Here is a 22,332-nt window from a genome sequence, read left to right as displayed (position 1 = left end):
TTATTCCACTACTTGGAATATTCCATACTCTATTCTATTTACCAAGGCACCTTCTTGTTGCATAACTTCATATATAGCAATAATCAACTTTGTGGCCAACATGCCCATCATCACATATAATAAAACTGAATGTGTGTATTGCATATGATACATAACATGGAAGTAACAAACATATGTAATATAGTTTTACTATACAAAAATGCCATGAAATCTTACCATTAAGTTGATACAAAAACACTTATTTTGTTGAATGTCCATAGCAATGCGAGCTACATGACCACTTAATAATTATTATTCGACACAATCAAACATTATTATTTTTTAAGAAAATCCTGGCAGTTCAAGAGTAAAAGTAAGTATGAGGTATTGCTTATACCTCATAATATTTTATAAGGATAATCCGTGCCTCGTCCAAATTTACAGGTTGCAACCAGTTGCAAACATTATCAATGGACTTTTCTTTATTGCTAAGATCTCATAAAGAAGGGGATCGAGCATATATACATGGCTTTGTACAGATAAGAAGCTATAATATAACCATACTACATCAAAAAATAAACAAATATTAGCTCATTATATATAATCAAATACGAAAGCATCAAGCCAAGGACAATTTTGTATCAAACCTGAGGATGGCCATTATTACTTTGTCATTAACTTCTTTCTTTGGATTAGAGCGGATTTAATCTCCCCTTTGCTAGATGAAAAGTTTGAGGTTGTTGTTGAATGGAAAACCTAATGTTAAATAAGCTTCCCAACTGCTGTAGTGTAATGACAATTTAAGAATTGGTCTCAGTGATAGCCAGAGCTACAATGGATTCTTTAGATGAGATTCCCATTTTCTCCAATGGAGCAAAATGATGACTCTCTAGCTTTGGAGATGTAGCCTTCATAGGTTAGCAGTACTTGCAGAAGTAAGGATTGGTTCTGTAGCTATACGAGGTTCAATAGCATATGTCATGGCATCACTTCCCATGTCCACCACTTCATTTATGTTCTTATGAAGCATCAATAAATCTTTTGTAGTTGTTCACTTGCATTCATTTCTTTTGGCTCCTCCTCCTCCATCTCTAAACAAATAGGAAAGTTTTTGAAATTCATCAATGTTATTTTAATTCAAATAAAACGCTTTACATATTTGTATCAATTATTTTTAAATAAAATTTCTAAAAAATAGCAAAATCAAAGGCAAGATTAAGGTTCATACCTATATATATGTTTGTGGTCTCTTTAACTAACCTAGTGGGGCATCATTGTCCTATAAGACATCATTAGTGTCTACTTTCTCCTTATATGTGACCGTCTTGAGATCTGCATCTTCTTCATGATCCCTTTCCTCATTGTGAGAAAACTCAACCTTGCATTCTTCATCATCCTCTAAGTCCTCATCATTAGCAACCTCAACCTTGTGTTCTTCACTAGACCTTATTGTCATAATAGCTTGCACTTTAAAGTAGTTCAACTGCCTTTTCTTCTCAAAAATATTTGTGGTACATTATTTCCTGAGAAGATGTTCATATAGATGTCCCATGTGGCATAAGGTGACCTCCCATCCTCATGGCTACAAAAGTTTCATCATATTGACCAAAAGACCACCACATCTGCATGAACATTTATAGTGATTCAGTTTATAATGAGGGCATTTAGGGATGTCCTATTCTTCTAGCATCAGATTGCATCTCTTAGCATTCCCTCTTATATTTCTCTTAAGATTAGGTTGTACACTCATCATCAACAAGATGAAGGATTCAAGACTTTGTATCTTCAAGCCGCTCTCTTTCTTATATCTCTTTGTTGCATACACACCATTGTAGATCTTATTCTTGAGTGCTTCCAATGTTACTCATTCCTTATGGATTGCTAAAAAAAACAAGTTCTAGGTCAGCAATGTGTCACAATGTTAGGTACTTGATGTTGAGAGAATTGAATACCATGCATACGAGATGTTTCATGTCGATAATATTGATTGTTCTCTTCTATTTTTTTACAAGGCAAGTAGATTCTTATGTTGACAGGCCTTGTGTTTGATTCTCTTTTGGCATGAATCTTGGCTCAAAAAAACTTTATATTTTTCTTGATGTATTCTATTTTTGTAGAAATAGGACTCTTAGGATCCTAGCACTTTATTCATTATCTGTCAAGAGGATGTCTGTACAAAAGACAAGGATGCACCTATTGATGATGAGGATTAGGACTTTACATAGTCTTGCTTTGGAGCCCATGGGTGAGTTTGAGGTGAGTCTGTGGTATTGAAAATGTCAATAACTTTGAGTTGAGCATACATGCTTCTTAGACTGATTTGTATTAATGTCATTTCTTGTGCTCTTAACAACTTCCTACTTTCACCAAGAGATTGTGAAAGTGTACACTTCAACCTTGTTGGGTGGCTTGTGCTGCTTAAAGTAGATCTTCAATATGATCACCTATTCTCCTAAGGACTCTTAAATAATATCTTGATATTGAGATTGAGTGCTTGAAATATTTGTTCCAACTTCCCTCTTGTGAATCTAAAGTGGAAAAACTTGTGTGTGTTTTTCTGGACCTAACCTATGTGTCTAGGTGTGCAGAATTATGGACTTGTAGGATTTGTGATAATATTAACTACTATTAATGCCTTGCTATCCTAATTGTGCACCCATGTTGTTACTTCTGGTTATGTCCCCCATTGGAGTTATATTGAATGCTACTTCTTCATATGCTCTTATCCCTTTTTGTTTCAAAGACTAGGATTATCATTAGTAACATGTGTCATGAAGAAACTTTTGCTAGATGACACTTGAGTTCATATGTGGACATACATTTGTCAAAAGTTGAATCCCATCATTTTATGATGGATGGTTGAATTGTGTTTCATCTTCTGATTTATGCCTGATTTTTCTAGATAATTTGTGTGGCCCTACATACTTTGGATCTATAAGACTTGACTATTCTTATGTGTTGAAAATATTCCATTGATGACTAGGATGCAATATATATCCTTTTGTTGAAGAACATTTGTAATTGATGACTTCATGCTTGGTGAGCATCTCGTTTTTGTGGACATAGAGTCACTCTTTTTAGGTTCCACATACTATTGGGAGATACCCATATATCTTAAGTATATTTCATGCTCTATCAATAGTTGCAAGTTTTGTTTGGGTAGGGAGGTTCTCAGTTTTCTTGATGCATCTTTGGGGATCCATGCTCAACTTTATCTTCCATCCAAGTGTTGATGTTGATTGAATACAAAGAAATACACATCTTTCTTTTGTATTTAGATAGATTTTGTGCTTGGTTGTTTGTCTTGTATCTAATTGGATGGAGTGGAACACTGGTCATTAATGAATGACCACTGGCTTTCTCATTGATAGGTTCATTTTGATATCTTGTTAGGTTGCAATTTAATTGAAGGTATTTCATTGGGTCCTCATTGACCTTTATTTTTTCCTGGGGCCTTTTGGTTGTCTTCATATTGTTGACACTTTATTTTGGATTCCAACAAATGGTGTAGATCTTTTGTAGGGGCTAGTGTCAATTGCTAGAATTTGTTTGAGTTTGATGCACTTGTCTCTTAAGTCCTATGTCTTTGCACATCATGGCATAAGTTTGTTCTTTTGATCCTAGTCCTATTTTAGTTATTGTCTGGGTTGTGCAAGCTAGTGTTGGCAAAAATCTTGGAATTTATTCATTAACTTTATATGGTTTGGAAAACATTCTTCAATTGCTTTAGATTTTATAGTGGATCTATTGATTTTTGTTCTCCTTTCTTGCAAGTGTCAAGTATTGGCCTTGAGGGTTTTTATAAGAGAGTGATTCTAATTGTTCTATGCTTATATTTGTCCTTGGAGAATCCTTTGGTGTATGGGCAAGATGTAATTCCTCTCATAGGTTGCACCCATGTTAGAGGCTTATTAGAGATAAAAATTTCTACATCATTTTTATGTAGAATCATTATACTCAAAGAGCTCAAGTGGTAGAGATGTTCATGAATGCAACATCATGGTTTTTCAATATTGGGTATTAGAACTTTCCAACACTCAAGTTTGGATTGCATCCCTTTTTGCACAATCTACTTTTTTTAGTTTGGTTCAGGGTTGTCAATTGATAATACATTTACTAGACCTTTCTACACAATCTACTTTTTTAAGTTTGGTTCAGGGTTGTCAGCTAATTGTACATTTACTAGACCTTTTTTAACTCTTTTTTCTTCTTTTTATTGTCAATTTCTTATTGACCTTCCATTGAGCATATCATATTGATATGTGATTCTTTTGAACACATTGCCACATTATTCACATTAATATTTAATGGGTCTTAATTATTATTTAGGCTTTGAACTATGTATGTTGGAGGATATAGAAATGGTTGTACTCATATCATCTCTTGGTTGGGAGAAGTGTTTTTTTAAATAAAAAAAGGACTTTTTATGAATGCTTAGAAATCAACCATACAAGTCAGCTATCCATAAGGTGCTAACCATGGGAAATGTAATCAAAAAATTAGCAAAAAGAAGGACACCTTGTATTGTTGCTAAGGGAATCTCTAGCCCAAACCAGGGAGGAGGACTATACGGCCAAGGAGTCCCTTGCATAATAAAAATTTAAATGATGTTTGCAAGCCATGCCTTGAAAACATGCTCCCACCTTTTGGTGGTCACTTTAATACCCAAAGACCTACTACTCCCAAGTGGCTTGTAAGTCGTAGATGATATCCTACTAGATGGCAACCAAAGTGGCTATTAGTGGAACGTGATGCTCATCCATCACTAAGCTACAACGTGGAACCAAGATGTTCCATGCTATGATGCTGGCCACCATGGCCTTGCACACACTATCCTCTGGAGAAGAGAGAGGATGATGCAGAGTAGAGGGGACTAACTCATGTAGATCATTTCGGTGAGTGTTCTATCCTTGTGTCCTACAGGACATGGAGACCTTATCAATGTGTAAGGCATGACCTCCCTCAGTCAACTAGGCCACCATGTCCCAAGTGAAGTCCCACTGGGTGTTAGCCCTCAGATGAGGCTAACATGAAGCCATAGGTTTTAGTGCAATCACTGACGAGTGTTGACCTAGGAAGTGGTGGATCATTGACCAAACACTGTTTTGTAGAAGAGGTGCAATAGATTGTGGAACTTCCAGCTATCAATAGAAGCAACATGATGCATCGAGCATTTCTACACTTAGAAGGTGGTTTTGTTAGGGCAAAGAAGAGAAGAAAGAGAGCAAAGTGCCAAGTTCTCGTCCCTTGATGTGCACTTGCTAAGATAGGGAGTGACTGAGTGTTCATTGCAAGCCAGGTGGGTTGGCTATACTCAAAACATTACAAGTTGATTATGTTTGTCCATGTACTTTTTAATTTATTGCTCAGTACTCTTAGTGTGTGTGTAACTGGGTATTCTCTCATTACCATTCGATTCTCCTACGAGCTAACCCCAAAATCTGAGTGTGAATGTTGCTATCCATTCTGTCACCCAAGCACACCATACATAGGACTTCAAGAGATGGCATCTTCACCAAGCATAGCATCGGGTTGGGTCAACACTGTGCAGCTTTTCTAAGTTAGCCATGGGTGAGGGAACTGAATCGTTCAACATTTTGGGGATCCTATTGGGGAAAGGTCAATTGAATTGCAAGTTGATGAGTTTTTAGTTCAAGAGACTAGAGAATTGAGTTAGTAAGCTTAGTGTTGAGTTAAGTAAGTACACCTAATGAATACATCATAACCCCTCGGCTAGCATGGAGTAGCTGATAGGAACCCCTAGCCTCATCCTCCTACCTCAGTACATCCTTCCAAAGGCCATGCCCAACAAAATGGCAAACAGAATTCCAACAAGCGAAGGGAGCAAAAGCTACATGGAAGAGAATAATGGCAACATACCGGAGACCAAGGCACCTCCTCCATCCCTGGCATGGAGGTCAAATTGACCATGGCTCTCACAAGCAATAATAGCCAGCTAAGCACATTCAACCCCCCATGTCACCTCCAAAGGTCAACAAAAACAACACTAGCAACAACAACCATAGTAGCAAGGTCTAAACAATCAGCTCGATAGTGATATAGTGTTCATTTTGACATCCCTTTGGTTTAGGTCTTCCAAGCCCATCTCACAAACTAAAACAGTTGGGTGGATTCCTCGATAGCATCAAGGGAAAAAAGAAAATGGCACCCTTACTTACTCATACCAGATCCAATTGGATCAACATCCAGTAAGCAATGGGCCATACACTAATGTAGTTAGCCTGCCCCCCTTCCTATTCTCGATCTAGTCCCCTAGATCATGCAAAGGGCATTGTTGTTAGAGGGTTGTCACTAGAGATCATTCTTTTGTGCCCTTATGGAACCTTCCAAGGATGCATTGCTTCATAGGGCTTTAATAGTTCCTTTTTTATGGAATTGCTGCTAGGAGGATGGATATTTTGTTTGGTGGCATTGAATTCCACTATGATTGGTAGAAGATGGCATGAGTGATTGCAAGGGCTAGACATTGGGTGGATGGATCAGGGCTGAGTACTTGTTACCTTTCAAAGGAAGAAAAAGAAAAAGAAGGATCTAATGTGTAAGTTAGTATGAAGAATTTGTTAGTAGGGTTGATGTAAGATCCTAGTGGTGTTAGTGTTAGCAGAGTAAGTACAATGTATTCTCATGCTCATCCTTAAACTCCATATTGGATTTGAGTGGGACTTTTATTATATTATCATCAGACTATGTTTTGGCATGCCATAAGCAGATGTTAAAGTTGTGCATGCCATCTTGTCTTGCTTCTCTTCATAGGACTTCTATCAAAATTGATTTAATAGATTACATTACATTGAGGACTTTGCTTGGTAGCTTTGTTGAGCTCAATAAGGTTGTGGCACCATTTGGAGCTTTATTTGTTGAGTCATCAAATTGAGAGGTGTATGATAATAAACCATACAAACTCCTAAAATGAGGACTATGGATGAAGAAGTTCATAGCATTTTGGGTTCTAAGAAAGGCCTTTAAATTAAAACTGATACTACATTGGGAGGTTCAAATGCTTAAGTGGATACTAGTGTTAAGTGTAAAAAAGAAGAATAGTACATTGGGAGGTTCAAATGGTTAAGTGGATACTAGTGTTAAGCGTAAAAAAGAAGAATAAGAAGAAATAATGAGAGGAGGTAGAGTATTAGTTAGAAAATGAAGGATTCAGCTAATAAATGAAAGTGAAAACAAATATTTGAGGATGAAAAGAAACTCATTCAGCTCCATTCAATATCATTAGATTCACCTTACAAAACGCATCCTATACAGCTATTGGTGTAAGATCATTTGTTGTTCTATATGTGGAGGAGTGCCTTGGGATACTGGGCGTTGATGTATCTCTAATTGGACCTAGACCTTGATGAATTGATTAGGGTCACATAACCTTTATTGATGAAGATTTTCTTTGTTAAGGTCTCTGGTATCATCTTTTGTAGTAGGTTCCTATGAAGGTTCTTGTGGGTTGACTACTATGGATTTGGATGGAATTCCACACTAGAGGAGTGGTTTTGTGTTTCCCTATGGGGGAATTTAAGGTGTGTGCAAAGTTTAGCGCTCACATGACACTTGACCATTCCATAATGATGCATTCATGCAAATTTTTTTGCAAGTAGGCACCATGTGTGTGCATGGATGGGGAATTGCACATACCTTTCCACACAAACAATCTGTGATGGACATAAAACTTTGCAAGGACATGATAATAACTCTAATTAAAAATTGTACAAAGTTTGGTGCTGATTGGATACTTGATCATTCCATAATAGTGCATTCATGCGATTTTTTTGGCCACGCGTATGCAAAAATGGGGAATTGCACACGCCCATCCACCCAAACGGTCCTTGGTGGACATGAAACCTTGTAAGGACATAATAATTACTCTATTTAAGTCTTGTGAAAAGTTTTATTCCCACTTGACACTTGACCATTCCATAATGGTGCATTCATGAGAAGTTTTTTGCAATTAGGCACCATGCATGTGCAAGGATGGGGAATTGCTCATGCCTTTCCACCCAAATGGTGTTCGATGGACATCAATCAAAGAGTAAGACATGGGCATCAATATCCTCATTATAGAACCACTAAATTTGGGGAGTTTGAGTATCATGACTACCAGTCAAGGGGCGGGAGGAGGGGGTGACATTGGGTGGGGGAAAGAAGGTTGAGGAGGTGGAAAAAGGTTATGAGCATTAGGGTTCAAAGGTTTTGTGTGAGGGAGAGAATCCAGTGACCAATCAAGTGAGCAAGAGGCTATGTACAGTGGTGGAGGACAAGGCAAAAGTCCATGCAGGGAGGCGTGGAAAGATGCACTCTATTGGCTAGAGGCTCTGACCCTACTAATGGAAAAATGAGAGCATCCTACAATGCCTATGCACGGCATGTCATTGATCCCGGGAGGACATGAGTGCAATGCACCATGGAGCATGTGCATGCACAAGAAGGATTCAAAGACTCCAAAAGTGGGTTATAGACATTGTGGTCACCAAAGTGTTGCTAGTTCAACGCTTGAGACAGAGGCAACATGCACGAAACATCTGTATCTCACAGGTCCACCGATCCCTCCCAAGGCTAGATACAGCATCATATCCTAGAGATTTGACTTACTCAACCCTTCCAATTGTACTTTCATTTCCTTATGGGTTTTCCTACCATGAGTCCACATGCATCAAACTACTTGTGCAAGTCGAATTTTAAGTGCCTTACGTAACTATCTCATGCTATTCTCGCCGTTGCATCCAAACCTAACTCATTATGATTACTGCAAAATAGATGAACAAAAAACATGATTGACAGAGAGATATTTATCATAGAGACATTGAAGGGAAAATGGTATCACCAAACTCATATTACAGATCAACAAGTTTACAATAGACCCACATAGAGATTGGACCCTCTGCACTGTTCCGAACCAAGGTACAAAATGACTCAACAAAACCCAAAATACAGTACAGGAGGCCACAATGTTCATATCCCCAACCATCCCATACTTGCATACACAAACCAAGAGAACTTCTATAGTCAATAGCCGAATAGCACTCTATCTATCTATACAGCTTCATGTAGCTAAAACAAACAACAACAACAACCACCACCACAACAATGCTTGTTCTTTCGAGGAGTCTCTCTTATATAGGGATTTCCAAGTGACGACTTCCTTGTGTGACAATTCATTTTCTGGAGTCATGAGCTGCTCCTTAGATGTTTCCAATCGTGGTGTGATGTCGTTAATGAGCCAGCATGATGTCATTACTCAGGGAGCCAGCCATTAAGTTAAGTGGCCAACTAGTTAAACACTACAATCCTATCATAATTCTTGCAAGAGGAGCTATTTCTTCATCCTCTAGCTGCAAAAAACATTGCATGAATGCACATTATGGCATCGTCAAGGTAGGCACAAATTTTGCACGGGGATGGAAGAATACGAGTTAATGAGAAGCACTATGATGGATGAAAGAAGAGAGTGTTTGTGGAAGAACTAGGATAGAAGAATACAAGTTATCAGAATGGATGAAAGAAGAGAGTGTTTGTGGAAGGACTAGGATAGAAGAATACAAGTTACTCGGAAGGACTAGGATGTAAGAAATAAGAGAGTGTTTGTGGAAGGACTAGGATGGAAGAATACAAGTGCAGTAAGGCACGATGTGTTCACTATGATAAGGATAAGGGTTGGAATAAAGTGAGAGGCACGATGTGTTCACTATGATAAGGATAAGGGTTGGAATAAAGTGAGTGGAGATTGTCCTACTGAATAAAATTTTGCGGAGCATTGGGAATGCTATACTTTAAGTGAGTGGAGCATTGGGAGTTGATACTTGCGAGTGAAATATATTACAAGTGAGAGAGAGAGAGAGCGATATGATAAGGATAAGGGTTGGAATAAAGTGAGAGAAGCATTGGGAATGCTCTACTTTAAGTGAGTGGAGATGATAAGGATAAGGGTTGGAATAAAGTGAGAGAAGCATTGGGAATGCTCTACTTTAAGTGAGTGGAGACTGTCCAACTGAATAAAATTCTCATCACACAAGGATTTATTTCCAAATAATCACATCATCACACATTCATATCATAAAATTGTGTGCATGAAGAAATATATTACAAATATTACATCATCACATATTCATATCAAAATTCTCATCACACAAGGATTTATTTCCAAATAATCACATCATCACACATTCATATCATAAAATTGTGTGCATGAAGAAATATATTACAAATATTACATCATCACATATTCATATCAAAATTCTCATCACACAAGGATTTATTTCCAAATAATCACATCATCACACATTCATATCATAAAATTGTGTGCATAAAGAAATATATTACAAATATTACATCATCACATATTCATATCAAAATTCTCATCACACAAGGATTTATTTCCAAATAATCACATCATCACACATTCATATCATAAAATTGTGTGCATGAAGAAATATATTACAAATATTACATCATCACATATTATATAAATATCATCAGTAAATGCCACTTAAGTAATAAGTCACAAATTGGTGTATAATCAACAAAAACTACAAACACAACATCCTACATGCATCACAACTCTTCTGATGCTTCTAGTGGAGACTGTGGCAACTCTTCTTATGCTTTCAATGGAGGCTGTGGTGCTCTAGATGTACACTCAGTCTCTACTTCTTCTGTAGTATGTAGTGCTTTTGGAGTAGACTCAATATCCTCTTCCTTAAATGCAAGCAGAGGCTGTGGCAACTCTTCTGATGCTTCCAGTGGAGGCTGTGGTGCTGTAGGTGTACACTGGGTCTCTACTTCTTCTGTAGTGTGCAGTGCTTTCATAGTAGACTCAGTCTCCTCTTCCTTAAATGCAAGCTCTGATATTGCTTCAGTTGCACGTTGTATTCTAATGGCAGCAATTAGGTCTCGAATGATTTCAACCCTAAATAATTGTATATCCTCCTCTGAATATTTGAGCTCCAAAGAGTCTTCCGATAAGATCTGTGGCTTAAGTGATCAGAAAATTTCTTTGAAAATCAACATGTAGTTATAGGCAACTCTCCACCCACAACTATGCCCATCTTCCTGCTCTACTACTAAACGCTTTTGGAAGTCTACCAAGTCTTTGTACTGTCCTGTTTCTCTGATAGCAGATACCAACTTCTCAATCGACCTGCTCATCATGACATATTAAAAAAACTTAGTGTGTCTATTACATAAGGTACATAATATAGAAGTAACAACAGATTAATAGAATACTTACGTTTGCACTGAGCCATGAAAGCCTGCAATCGAGTTAACAAACCAACAATAGTTGTCTTCAAGGTCCCAAACCACCAGACTCCAATGTTCCCTACACGAATAATTAAGAACCATTATTATTTAACACAATGTTACCAGTATAAGATGAAAATAAAGGTTGCCATGATACTTACATCTCATGATATGCCATAAATAGGACTCGCACGCCATGTAAATGTAAAGGCTGTAACAATTTACAAACATCGGCTATTGTCTTTCTTCTATCGCTAAGTATAGGAGAAAGGAGGGAATCCAACATATACACACGGTTTTGTACGGCTCTACCAAATCATGAGATAACTATACTGCACCAACAAATAAATGAATATTAGCTTATTAGATTTAATCAAAATATTGAATTATCAAGCAGAGAAAAAGTTTGTATCAAACCTGAGAATGGCCATAATAACGTTGTTATTGACCTCATTTGAAGCTCTAGAGAGAATTGAAATCTCCTCTCCCCCAAATTCAAGATACTGAGGTCTATGTTGAATCATAACCCTAACATTAAAAGAGCTTCCCAATTCTTCCAATGAAGCCATGTTTGTAGAGTTGAGGTCTTCTATCCTCTTTGACTCTTTGACGGCATTCATTTCGCAATCAATGATTGCTCGAATGGTACATGTTATAAATGCATAGAGATGCAAATCCGTATATGTTGACAGTGTGGTGTCATTTTGTATCTCAAAAATTTGACCAAGTACCAAAAAGCATTTGTAGCCCACCCTCCATCCACAATTATAGATGTGGCTATTCTCTTGATGTGATACCTGACATGTTATATACTCTATTTGTTGTGCCAAGTCACATTGCTGCATTACTATGTCGATAGTACCTACTAACTTTCGAGCTGATCTGCACATCAAAACATATAACAACAGTGAATATGTGCATTGCATATCAATCTACATGTCAAGAAGTGACAACAAGTGTAGTCTATACTTACTCTAACACATTGCCATGGACGGATGTCATTGAGTTGGCAAAGAAGCACTTCTTCGCAAGGATGTCCACGACTACCAGACTCCAATGTGAGCTACATTATCAATAAAGAATAATTACTGTGTTTGAGACAATTCTAGCAATGCAATAGAAAAAACAAGTAGGGTTTGATGCTTACTTCTCATAATATGCTGTAAAAATAACTCATGCATCATTCATAAGAACGTGTTTCAACCACTTGCAAACATCCTCTATGGTTTCTTCTTTGTTGCTAAGCACTTCTGAAATACGAGGATCGAGCATATATGAAACGCTTTGTATATTTTGCAGAAAATTTGCTATAACATTACTATATTTAAAAAAAAAGTATTAGCTTCTTGGGTTTAATCAAAATAAGCAAAGTATAAAGCCAAGGAAAAGGCTGCATCAAACCTGAGGATGGTTGTAATGACTTTGACATTAACCTCTTTCTTAGGATTCAAGAGGATTGAAATCTCTTCTTCACCAAATTCAAAAAAATGAGGTTGTTGTCGAATTAACAACATAGCGGTGAATGAACTTCCAATCTGCTCCAATAGATTCATATTTTCATGACTCATATTATTGAGAGAGTAGTCTACATCGTATTCTTCTTCACTTGCTATGTCCTCCACATCCTCCTTCTGCCATAAAAATATAAAAAAGTTATGTGATGTACACATCCCAAATAAAGGCTTAAACAAGCAGATAAGGTTTCATACATGCTTTCATTAGAGTGAGTCTCTCCTCCGCTTGGAGCAAAAATTTAAAAAGGTTTCATACATGCTTTCATTAGAGTGAGTCTCTCCTCCTCTTGGAGGAAAAATTTAAAAAGTTATGAGATTTACACATCCCAAATAAAAATAATGGTTTAAATAATCATAGAAGTATAAAGATAGCATGCTTTCATTAGACTCAGTCTCTTCTCCTCTTGGAGGAAAATATAAAAAAGTTATGAGATTTACACATCCCAATTAAAGGCTTGAACAAGCATACAAGTATAAAGATAAGGTTTTATACATGCTGCAATGTAGTCATATTTTCAGGTTGTTTCCCAATAGTAGTAATTAGACGCTGAATACTCTTAGCCTGAAATGCTAGCAGATCGACTTCTGTATATGATTCCATTTTGACTGGTAACTCCAAACCAAAAATCTCTCTAAGAAACAACATGCAGTTGTAGGCAACTCTTCACCCACAGCTGTGTCCATCTTTTTGCTCCACTGGCAGACGTCTTTTGAATTCTACTTGGTCTTGTTGCTTCGTGGTTGTTCTGATAGCATATACTAGCTGATATGCAGCACTGTCCATCATGACATATTAAATATATTAATATGTCATGATCATAAGATACAAAATAAGAAAGTATCAAAAATATTAAGAGAATAATTACCTTGGGGAGTTGGCATGATAGCCTTCTATTGAATTCACAAACCATAAACGGTTGAGTTTAAGGTCCCAGAAGATCAGACTCCAATGTGAGCTACACGACCAGAATAAAAATGATTATTGTTTTACACAAACTTGCCAAAGAAATAGTAAAAATAAGGTTAGAGTTGATACTTACGCCTCATGATAAGGCATTAAGATGACTCGCACCCCATCTAAATTCAAAGGGCTTAACCAGGTACAAACATCTTCTATAGTCTTTTGAGGAGAGGTAAGAATAGAAGAAAGGAGAGCATCGAGCATGTAGACACGATGCTGCACTGCACTAGGAAGCTGAGAAATAACTACATTGCACCAAGAAATAAACAAACATTAGCTCATAGAATTGATTTGCATTCTGCACTAGGAAAGTGATATATAACTACACTGTGAATAAATAAACAAATGTTAGCTCATTGAAGTAGCAACAAATAAACAAACGTTACCTGAGAATGGCCAAGATAACATTGTCATTAACCTCTTTTAAAGGATTGGAGAGGATTGAAACCTCCTCTCTACCAAAGCTCAAATACTGAGGTTCTCGTTTCAAAACGATCCTAACTTCAAATGAGCTCTCCATTTTATCCAATGCAGTTAAATTTGATTCTTCAATCAAATTTAGAGGTGGTTGCATTGTTGAAGTAGAAGGGAGTGCCTTCGTATTGACTTCATCCATTTCTTCTCCCTCTATTGCCTGTAAACAAATATGAGAGATTAGATTCATTATCTTTAAATTTAAATCTTATTTAAAAAATTGTATTTATTTGAGAAATAGAGAGTTCATACCGCTAAGTATTGTCGTAGTGGCCTTTTTTCATAATCCTGCAAGCCATAATTATCAAAGAAGGCATCATCATGTTTGTCTTCATCCACCAACCTCTCTGTGAACGGGTCATGTAAGTCCATCTTTTCATCATCATCAACTGGGACATTATGATCTTCAAGGTAATCATCCATGTCATCGGTGTCCTTGTGGTCTATCTCTTTTTCATAGCCTGTGGTTAGATCTGCTTGAAGCTGGAAATAAGCCATGAAATGCTTATTTTCGATAATATTTGTGGAGTTGCCTTTTCTGAGGAGATCCTCAAATAAATATCCCATCCTGCACAAGGTGACCTCCCAACCTGCCGGTAGCAAATTCTCCATCATGGTAAGCAAGAGACTCCCACTTTTTGCAGGACTTCCATAGTTGTTTTTTTGATAATGTATGGACCTGGGAATATCTTGCTCTTCTAGTATCAATCTCAAATTATTTGAATTCCCTCTTATGTTCTTTTGTAAGGAGTGATCAGGGTTGGGACTCCGCATACACAAAAAGAATGATTCAAGAGATTGAATTGCTATGCCACATTCTCTCTTGCCTCTCTTTGCTGCATAAACACCACTATAGATCTTCAAATCTGATGAATATGCTTGCTCTAGAGTAACCTACATGGCTTCTTTGTCTTTTTTATCAACAAAAATGACAATGTTGCAAATCGCCACTTTGCTAATGGTGGTATATACTATTCTATCAATGAAGTTATGGATATCATCGCTAGAAACTTCATTGATAAAGAATAGTTGTGGCTTATCCCATGCTGACTCATTCTTGAAGAAGTCATCTTCTGAGACTCCCCTGAAGTTCACAAGCTTTCCAGACTCTACCGTAAGCTCTACATTGAATTGAAATCTTTGGTGCATATCTGTCGGCATCCTTATCTCACTGATTAATCTTTCCACATATGCAACCACCTGTTGTGGGATTTCTTTTCTCATATAAGAGGTTACTATTTCTGACCCATCTTCATCCTTTTTAATCCACCTGTTTGCCCATAGCTTTACCTTGGGTGTTGACAAAGAAGCTATATGCTTCACCACATTATAGTCAATGTTACAATGAGTAAGTGGAATTTGTTTCTCTGACAGCAAATACTTAATGGCACTATGCACTGCATCATGCCTCACCTGTACATTGATGCATTCTTCCATGCAGTGGTCTTTGTCTTTTTTTCCAAAAAACCATTCTTTCTTTAAAATTTTTTGTGTTGCCATGGATGCATACTTATCAGGTAAGTACTTTATAGGCCTCCACATCCTTGCCGTCAACTCCTTCTTATCCATTACCTTTGACTTGTCGGAGATAAACAAAGGAGCTTCATAGGTCAACTGTCCATGCTCACAAGCAATGCACGTTTCAAGCATCTCATTGAACACTTCAACAGGACGAAATATGATAGAAGTGTAGTCGGCATATCTGTCCCTCACCACCTTGAGGCTTGTCATACTTTCTTCTCGCTCTTGAGTTCCCCTAGGCACAACTGCACTCAAAGAAGTATAGAAGTTTGTGAGTGTGTCGGCATCTCCTTTTGTGACCTTTTGCTTCAAATCAGGATTTGGAGAACCAAATGTTGTCCATATAACCCTTGCCTTCTGTAAGACCTCTGATGTTGAGGATATCTTACGCTTTCCATGGACATAATGATTAAGTCTTTCGGACTCAATCAAATACTTGATCTCATGCTTGAATATACAGATTGTTGCAGGATAATAATGGAATGAACTTATCTTTGCAAATTGTTCTGGAGTGAGTCTTTTGCCCTCCTTTGCTTCCCTTGCGATCTGATTACAAGCATAAGCCCAATGTTGACCATCAATAGGCTGGAATCTGGAATGAAGGAGGAATTCCTTCTTTACTTCCTTTAGCATATTCTCACCTTGTGCCTCTTCGCCTTGTTCATGTGGAATATTTTTAAGAGTGTCTTTAAAGAATTGACTGAAGGTTTCCTCGAAATGTGTAGGCCTTGTAAATGTTATTTGATCCAGAAAACCATTTTTGGTTGGACAAAACATTATTGGGCGCAAGACCACATTGCTTGCCACAGGTTTCTTACCATCTCTCAAAGCCTCGTATATTTGCATTGCATAGGATATATCAAGGCTTCGGCTATTAGTAAAGAGAGCTACAGCTTCCACATCTTTGGCATTCACAAACCACGTCCTTTGACCCCAGATATATCCCACATCATCATCTGTAACTGCTTCATTCAGACGCAGATTAAGATTTTTGATTGATGTGAGTTCATCCTGATCATCTTCAGCCTCGGGTTCTGAGTCTTCTTCATCTTTCTCTTTTTTTAGCCGTTTTTCATCCACATTATCTCTCTCTACAGTGGGACGATGTCTTGTTTTACTGCTTGGAACCGTGGCTCTTGCAGTACTAGCCTTTTGCATTTCACGTCGTGGTTTGCTAGCAAGAGCTTCTAGCATGCAGTGGATCGACCTTGATCTTCTTCAATTTTTTTTTAATTCCCGTGCACTCAAGGCTTATTTTTCATCATCCTTAGTTACATCCACCATTTCTTGCTCTAGAAGTTTGCGCTCATGTTCTACACGTTTATGACAGTGCGCCTGTTCTTCTTGTCCCTGCATCGAAGTCTGAGCTTTTTTATCTCCTTCATGTGAAGATCCTTGAATATGAGGAGCATATTCTGCATCCTGAAAGTACTCAAACATTATCTTTGCATGCATCCTTTTTGCCACCACACTAGGAAATTGCTCCCAAGTATATGAAAGAGTCTCCAATGCACTTTGCAGCTCTGGAAACTTTGATGGTTGAGGAGGAGGCATCACAAAGGTCTTTGAGTCTCTCCTTGACACAATAAAATGAATACCGCCAACTTCAGGATCTGAACTCTTTGTTAAAATATCCACAAAGGTGTCTTTTCGTTGTATTATTATGCCTACCACAAGGCTTGAAGTCATATCTTTTTTGAAGAAAGTAGCATCCCATGGATCTTCAACACCATTGAACTCCCTTTTTGACATAAGTAGAAAGAGTCTCTTTTCCTTTTGATGAAGAAACCAAGCTCTTCTGCCCATGTGATATCGAGTCCACCTACAAAAGCCATTGGGGCTATATTCCTTTCCTTTGAAATTCAAAGTGACATCAGAAACCCATTCTCTGATCTCAGAGTCATTTAGGATAGCCATCACATTAGCTGATTGCTCCATAATTCTACAAGAAAAGATAATGAAGAATTTAGATACATACAAGTAAAGTACAATATACAACCCTTGATACAATAAATGTGGGAAATAGCCCAAAAGGGTTTACAAGGCTTCATATGGCGATAAATGTGGGAAATAGCCTAAAAGGCTTTACAAGGCTTAAATATTTGTACAAATGTAAAAAAATTAGCCAATAAAGCTTTACAAGTAATATAAAATGTCGTCTAGTGATAAAGCTTCAATCTTCGTGACGACATGTAATTTGTCCATCCATTGATTTGCCCTCTAGTCATAAAGCTTCAATCTTTGTGATGACATGTAATCTGTCCATCCATTGATATCTGTGCACTGATACCCAACTGATGCAATCTATCCACTAAAAACTGTTCCACTGATATCCACTTATGCAGCCCACATGATATCCACTTATGCATCCCACTGATACTCATTAAATAGTGAATGGTCGGGATGGTCGGGTTTATTACAAGGCACTTCATATGACAATAAATGTAAAAAATAGCATAGAAGGCTTTACAAGGGTTTTTATGACAATAAAGGAGCTTAAATATTTATACAAATGCAATAAAAAATACCAATAATCATCAAGCTCCAATATGTCCCATGACATGTAATCTATCCACTGATATATGTAATCTATCCACTGATATCTGCTCATGCAATCTGCCCACTGATAAACTTCTTGGTAAATGGTAAAAGGTCTTATTTAATAGCATGTTATGAGTGTTAAACCGCATGTGAGTGAAGGGATTGACAACGATTAGGAACTAGTTAGAAAAATTTGAGCATGGCTTCGATTGGCAACTTGGAGAATTGTCTCTCCTCTAAGGCAATCTAATCTATGCTAAACTATGCTAAACCAACCGTCAAAGCGAAGAAAAGCAATAAATAATTTCTTTTTCTGTGTTTATTTTAATGTGCTGGGGTTTAAGAGGCTTAAATATGCAAAAGAAGGGGTTGTGATGTAGAGGCTAAACCTGCATGTGAGATAAATGAGGAACAAGTATCTAAAGAAAAGTTAACATTTTTCAATTTAAAAGATGAATATATATAAAAATATTATCTCACCTTCAAAACAAACCATAAATTCACTCTTTTATAATTTTTTAAAAGTATAATATAAAACATGTAAATATATAAAACTCTCTTTACTTTCTCTCTCTCTCTCTCGACTCCTAAATCTCTCTGTAGCCATAGTCAAGACACCTCATTCTCTCTCTTAATCTCTCTCTCTCTCTCTCTCTCTCTCTCTCTCTCTCTCTCTCTCTCTCTCTCTCTGTGACAACTCTTATGTGTTTTCCTCTCTATCCTCATCCCACTTATTCTCTCTCTCCCTCTCCCTCCCTCTAGCACAGAAGTTTCATTCCTCCCTCTCTCTCCCTCTCTCTCTTTCTTTCTCTCTCTCTCTCTCTCTCTTTCTCTCTCTCTCTCTCTCTCTCTCTCTCTCTCTCTCTCTCCCTCTCTCTCTTTCTCTCTCCCTAAGTCTCCCTATTCTCTTCTCTCTCTCTCTCTCGTTCCCTCTCTCCTCTCGCCACTCGTTTCATTCTGATAAACATCTCTCTCTCTCCCTCTCTCTCCCTCTCTCTCTTTCTCTCTCTCTCCTCTCTCTCTTTCCCTCTCTCTCTCTTTCTCTCTCTCCTCTCTCTCTTCTCTCTCTCTCCCTCTCTCTCCCTACTCTCTCCCTCCCTCAAGCAGCCACGGCCCCTAGGAGACCCTCTTCTCTCTCTTAATCTCTCTCCCCCTCTCTCGTCTCTCTTTCTTTCCCTCCCTACTCTTCTCTCTCATTTAAGGAGCCCCTCTTCTCTCTGTGAATCTCTCTCTCTCTCTCTCTCTCCTCTCTCCCTCTCTCTTGGCGGCCATAGCCACCAAGAGCCCCTCTTCTCTCTCTTAATTTCTCTCTTTCCCTCTCTCCTCTCTCCTCTCTCTTTCTCTCCCTCCCTATTCTCTCATTTCTCAAATTTACAAACTCAAATATAAATAAAAAACTAATTAAAATAGAACTCAAAAACTCAAATAAGAAACTAATTTAATCCCTCTCTCTCCCTCTCTCTCTTTCTCTCTCTCTCCCTCTCTCTCTTTCCCTCTCTCTCTTTCCCTCTCTCTCTCTTTCTCTCTCTCCCTCTCTCTCTCTTTCTCTCTCTCTCCCTACTCTCTCCCTCCCTTAAGCAGCCACGGCCCCCAAGAGACCCTCTTCTCTCTCTTAATCTCTCTCCCCCTCTCTCCTCTCTCTTTCTTTCCCTCCCTACTCTTCTCTCTCATTTAAGGAGCCCCTCTTCTCTCTGTGAATCTCTCTCTCTCTCTCTCCCTCTCTCCCTCTCTCTTGGTGGCCACAGCCGCCAAGAGCCCCTCTTCTCTCTCTTAATTTCTCTCTTTCCCTCTCTCCTCTCTCCTCTCTCTTTCTCTCCCTCCCTATTCTCTCATTTCTCAAATTTACAAACTCAAATATAAATAAAAAACTAATTAAAATAGAACTCAAAAACTCAAATAAGAAACTAATTTAAAAAGAATTGTAATGCCTTCTAAAAGACCCCCCTCCTCAAAACTTTAACAATAAACTAATTGAAAAAGAATTATAAGTAAAGAAAAAGAATTACAAGACGAATTTTAAGAAATAGAACTCAAAAACTTTAACAAGAAAGTAATTGAAAAAGAATTGTAAGTAAAGAAAAAGAATTACAAGACGAATGAAAAAGAATGCAAGTACCTGGAAAAAGTGAAAAAAGTAAGGCTCCGCTTATATGGAAAAAGTGAAAAAAGTAAGGCTCCGCTTATCTTTTCTCTTCCGCTCTTGGTTGCTTCAATGAAATGAGGAGAGAGTTAAAATGAATGAATGGAAAGAAAAGTATATATAAGAAAAACTAGCCCACTCCTCCTACGCATAAATTTGAATTTTCAAAAAAGAGAGGGAAATTTGAATTCATTATAAATTTGAATTCAAATTTGTGTTCAACATTCTTCTCATACTTTCTTCTCGTATGTTCCTTTTGAATTCAAATTTGTGTTCAACATTCTCCTTGATACTTTCTTCAACATTCTTCTCGATACTTTCTTCTCGTAAGTCCTTTTCATTCTTCTCGTAAGTCCTTTTCATTCTTCTCGTAAGCGAGCTCGTAACTCAAATCTTATTTGTCTCTCTTACTCGTGATAGTAAGTCAAATCCTCCTCTCTCCTCTCTCTCCTTCTGCTCCCTCCTCTCCTCTCCCTCTCTCTCTCCTCTCTCTCCTTCCTCTCCCCTCCCTCCCTCCCTCCCTCGACCCCCGCCCTCCCCCCTTCGCCTCCCCTCCCTTCCCCTCCCCTCCCCTCCCTCCGCTGCCAAAACTCCTCCCTCCCTCGACCCCCCGCCCTCCCCTCCCCTCCCTCCGCCGCCAAAACCCCTCCCCCCCTCCCCTTCCCCCTCTGCCCCCCCCCCTTTCCCCCCCCTACTCCCTTTCCCCCCCGCCCCCATCCCACCCCTTTCCCCCGGCCCCGTCCCAACCCCTTACCCCTCCACACCCCCTTCCCCCCTTCCCTAGGGCTGGCGGCCGTGGCCGCCAGCCCCCCCCCTACCCGCTTCCTCCCCTACCCCCTTTCCCCCCCTACCCCCTTTCAGCCCTCCCCCCCCTCTTCCCCACCCCCCCTTCGCGGCCCCCCAGCCCCCCCCCCTCGCACCCCCCCCTCTCACACCCCCCTCCCCCCCTTCACCCCCGCCACTGCCCTTCCCCGTCCCCTCCCCCCCCCTCCCCCCTTCCCTCGGGCTGGCGGCCACGGCCGCCAACCCCCCCTGTCAGCCCTCGCCCCCCTATTCCCCACCCCCCCTTCGTGGCCCCCGAGCTGGAGGCCGCGGCCGCCAGCCCCCCCCTCTCGCACCCCTCTTCCCCACCCCCCCTTCGCGGCCGCCCAGCCCCCCCCCTCTTCCCCACCCCCCTTCGTGGCCGCCCAGTCCCCCCCTCTTCCCCACCCCCCTTCCCGCCCAGCCCCCCCCCCTCTCTCAGCCCTCCCCCCCCCTCTTCCCCACCCCCCTTCGCGGCCCCCGGGCTAGCGGCTGCGGCCGCCAGTCCCCCCCCTCTCGCACCCCTCTTCCCCACCCCCCCTTCGCGGCCCCCAGCCCCCCCCCCTCTCGCACCCCCCCCTCTCGCACCCCCCTCCCCCCCTTCACCCCCGCCACCCCCCTTCCCCGCCCCCTCTCCCATCCCACCCCCCCTCTCAGCCCTCCCCCCCCCTCTTCCCCACCCCCCCTTCGCGGCCCCCCTGTCCCCCCCCCCCTCTCAGCCCTCCCCCCCCCTCTTCCCCACCCCCCCTATCCCCGGGTTGGCGGCTGCGGCCGTCAGCCCCCCCCCCTCTCAGCCCCTCCCACCCCCTTCACCCCTCCCACCCCCATCCACCCCCCTCCCCGCCCCTGAGCTGGCAACCGCGGCCGCCAGCCCCCCCGCCCCCCCTCTCAGCCCTCCACCCCCTTCACCCCTCCCACCCCCTTCCCCCCCACCCATCCCCCTCCCCGCCCCCGAGCTAGCGGCCATGGTCGCCAACCCCCTCACCCCCCCTCTCAGCACTTCCCCAGCCCCCCCCCCCCCTTTTCCCCACCCCTCCTCCCTGTCACGACAGCAAAGTTTCCCTTAAACTTTTTTTCACTTTTTTCTCTTTTCCTTTGCTCCCCGGTTTGGTCCCCTACCGAGATCCCAAAGTATCCGCTTGATC

The sequence above is a fragment of the Dipteris shenzhenensis genome, chromosome 33, assembly GCF_047967505.1.
Source record: "Dipteris shenzhenensis isolate YYH24624 ecotype China chromosome 33, Dip_SZ_1.0, whole genome shotgun sequence".
NCBI lineage: Eukaryota > Viridiplantae > Streptophyta > Polypodiopsida > Gleicheniales > Dipteridaceae > Dipteris > Dipteris shenzhenensis.
Note: the sequence above shows the minus strand (reverse complement) of the source record.